The following is a 4,339-nucleotide window of genomic DNA, read 5'->3' as shown; positions in this document are numbered from 1 at the left end:
CAACAATAAAAATAATATAAAATTTTTGAATAAACTAAAAGTGAACCAAATTTATCAATTTTAAATCACATAATTGTCCTGATCTGATGTAATGTAATATACTCTCTAGCTAGTAATTCTTTAAGAAAAATATAACAAAATATACTAAATAACTTCTATAAACATATATACATAATGTAAAATCCGAAAAATTCTAACTTTAATTAATATAAATCTATACACAAAATAACTGATAGTCCAAGGTAGTCTTGGACAGTGCCGCCAAACTCCTCCGCTTCTTGACATCCCACCCGATCGTAAATCATCAAGTACCTGCAAAACAATAGAATAACGGAGTGAACACTAATTGCTCAGTAAGTAAACCATACTGCACTATTGTTCTTCCTCCGTTACTCATGTTTTGATTTTCCTTTTCTCACTTTAATCTTGCTAATATTCTTCGTTCCTTTCTGATGTTCTTCATTCTTTTCTGATATTCTGATATGCTACTTACCAACATACAAAGACAATGAATAAAACTGTACATCATCAAGCACATATGAAATACTGAATCATGTATGTAGCATAATACATATGCAGAATAATAAACTTTCCTGAGAAAAGAACTTTCTTTTTGTAACAACTGCTGAAAACTAGTACAATGCATAATAACAATAGAAAATTGGGCCCAAAGTTTTCTTTTCATTATAATTCATATGTCTTTTATACACAAAGAGTACTGTTTACAAAAATTCAGTTTTAAAAGACAAAACAGGGGAAACAGTGTAGCTATTGCTCCTCGCTTGTCGACGCCCCTCCGACTGCATCAACACCTAGATCCTGTATCCACAAAGGAAAATAACGGGGTGAGCACAAAATGATGCTCAGTAAGTAAAATCCTCTATCTGTCTGTCCCCGTATGTATAACTCTTAATTCTTTCCTTATACTATTTCTGTTTCTACTAAATATCATGGCCTCATCTTACCAGAGGTACGGCCGGATGGCGTTCACACAGCACCATCTCACTCTCCATGACTATCGGGTGGAATTCACACAGTACCAACCCGTTCTTAGTGACTACCGAGTGGGGATCACAAAGCACCTACTCGGTTTTCCTAACTATCGGGTGGAGACCACCTAGCACCTACCCGTTTCTCATGACTTTTGGGTAACGATCACCAAGCATTAACCCGTCTCTAGTCACTGTCGGGTGATGGACACAAAGCATCAACCCACTTCTACTAAATGTCGGATGATGATCACAAAGCATCAACCTACTTATCTATTAACTAATTGGGTGGTGGTCACAAAGCATCCATCCGTTTCTAATACTTATCGGGTGACGATCACAAAGCATCAACCCATCTCTAATGGCTATTCGGGTGGTGATCACAAAGCATCAACCCGATTCTCATAACTGTCGGGTGATGATCACAAAGCATCAACCCATTTCTAATACTCTTCTCATTCACTCTATTCTAGCATTTCTCATTCTCTCTACCCTTAGAGTAGTTGCATCCACAAAGTTCTCTACTCATAGAGCAAGTGCATACACAAAGTTTCCTACTCTTTCTTAGGTCACTTCTCAATGCACAATTAATGCCTATGGATGGTTCATCTCCACTAATGCACTTATGAAATGCCAACATGCAATGTTGCAAGAATTAAGGTTCACTACTCATACTCAAACCTCTATTAGGCATTTCATCAAACAACTCAAGTGCATAATAAAACTCTACTATAACAATAATTCTAAGTCTTTCTCTAACCATCCAAAATGGGGAGAAACCCCCTCACATAGCCACAAAACCTGCCAAAGAAAGACACTTCCAAAAAGGGTTCCACAATACCCCTTCAATTCCATCTCAAACTACCTTTCCAACCCACAACTCACTTCTTATATTTGAAAGGTATAAACAATCACAAAGCACTAGAAATCTCTATTTAAGCCTCAATAACATGGCATATAACATGTATATAACACACATACATAAGTGCTATCAAAACCCTAATCAAGAAAATTCCCAAATCTCAACTTGGGTTGGGGTTTACTTACCTTGTTATGGAGAGATTTCACTAACTCTTCCTTTCACTTGGTTTGCTTGACTTTTTCTCTACTCTTAAACAAAAGAACAAAAACCCTCAATATTCAATATATACAAAAACTCACAAAGCTTCACAACCAAAGCAAGAATCCTTACCTTAGGATGCCTTAGGTTGATTTTCTACCCCAAATCACTCCAAAAGCCCTTTAAAACTCCTTGATCAAAAGAAAGAGAAATTGAGAGGAAGCAAGAGAGGAGAGTGGCGATGGAGAAGAAGAATGAAGGGTTTGCAATGACTTAATTCCTTTTAATGAAATTTATACACAAGCATTCCCATTTTGCCCTTACTCTTCTTTGGGAATTCTATCTATATCCTTTGATTCATTACAAACACACCCCCATAGCAACATATTCTCCATGAAAATTCCTTACATTTTACTCCCCACTTTTCCTGCTAATTAGGGGTAGAATGGTCAAATTGCCCTTAGGGAAGAAAATATCTAAAACTTAACAAACATTTTGGTCGGCCTGTCGCCGCGGCGAGGAAGCTTCTGTCGCCGCGGCGAAACTGTCCAGAGAGTTTCCCCGTGGTTTCAACACCTCTTCGCCGCGGCGAAGATTCTTCTTCGCCCCGGCGAAGCTTGGCACACTGAACTTCTTCTATTTTCAACCAATTTCAGGGCAAGCATTCAACACAACACTCAATCAAACAATATTACCAAAAACCAACTCAAATAAGAGCGAAAGAAGAAACAATAACTACGTACCTCAGGTGGGGCGTTACAATTATTCCCCCCTTAAAAGAATTTCGTCCCCGAAATTCATGCAAATAACTCTGGGAAACGATTCTGCATGTCCCGTTCTACTTCCCAAGTGGCCTCTTCCACTTTGTGATTCCTCCAAAGGACCTTCACTAGCGGAACACTCTTGTTCCGAAGTTCTTTAACCCTTCGATCTAAAATCTGAACTGGACGTTCTTCATATACTAGATTCTCTGTTACTTCAACGTCCTCTACGCTCAGGATGTGGAGGGGATCACTTACATATTTCCGTAGCATCGAGACATGGAAGACATCATGCACCCTGTCCATGCTAGGTGGTAGTGCCAATCTGTAGGCCACCTTTCCTACTCGTTGCAAGACCTCAAAAGGACCTACATACCTCGGTGCTAACTTCCCTTTGCTTCCGAAGCGCATTACTCGCTTGTAGGGGGAAACTTTCAGAAACACTTTGTCGCCCACTTGGAATTCTACCTCTTTCCTCTTCAAGTCGGCATAACTCTTCTGTCGATCTTGGGCTTGTTTCATTCTATTTCTGATTAACTTCACATCTTCTACTAGTTTCTGAGTCATCTCTGGCCCAAGAGCGGTACTCAACTCATCTCTTTCGCCTACTTCATCCCAATGAAGCGGAGACCTACACCGTCTACCATACAAAGCCTCGTAAGGCGCCATTCTAATTGTAGACTGATAACTGTTGTTGTAGGCAAATTCCACTAAGGGTAACATCTCATGCCAGGATACTCTATAATCCATGCAACAGGCTCTCAACATATCCTCGAGCACCTGATTCGTTCTCTCGGTTTGGCCATCTGTCTGAGGATGATAGGTAGTACTGAATGCTAAACGGGTACCCAAACTCCTCTGTAAACTTGTCCAGAAGGCTGAAACAAATCTGGAATCTCTATCTGATACTATAGTCTTGGGCACACCATGCAATCTGACATTGTTTTTTTTAACAATATAATTTGTTGTGTAATATAGTCTCAATCATATTATTATTATTTTGAATTCCAGGTGAGGCATCTAAAAAGAAAAAACAATGTGTATCGAAGACAAAGAAAGGTTCAATAATTTCTTTAAATGCTTCTGTAAATATAAATGAGATATTTAATTAATGTTTTTGCCTTTCGGTTAAGCTTTTTGATGATATAATTTGTTGCATAATATAGTCTCAATCATATTATTATTATTTTGAAATCTAGGTTAAGCATAAACAACGTGTATTGAAGACAAAAAAGGGTTCAACAAGTTCTTTAAATGCTTTTGTAAATGGAAATGAGATATGCGAGAAAATTAGAAAAGAGAGAATGTCTAAATTGAAAAGGAACAGAGGTAAGAAATATCATATCAGTGGTTACCTATGTTTTCTTGATTATCATAAATTAAATTGGCTTACTAAATGTATCTTTTTCATAGAGCTTAATTCTAATATTCTAATTACTGATGCAAAACAATACAATCGTGAGTTTTGAATTTGATAACATCCATTTAAACATTCAGTTTGTTATATTTTAAAAACATAATATTATTTC

This window comes from Pistacia vera, unplaced genomic scaffold (assembly GCF_008641045.1).
Source record: "Pistacia vera cultivar Batoury unplaced genomic scaffold, PisVer_v2 Contig59, whole genome shotgun sequence".
In the NCBI taxonomy this organism is placed as follows: Eukaryota; Viridiplantae; Streptophyta; class Magnoliopsida; order Sapindales; family Anacardiaceae; genus Pistacia; species Pistacia vera.
The sequence above is the reverse complement of the archived record's forward strand: the minus strand, read 5'-3'. Positions refer to the sequence as shown.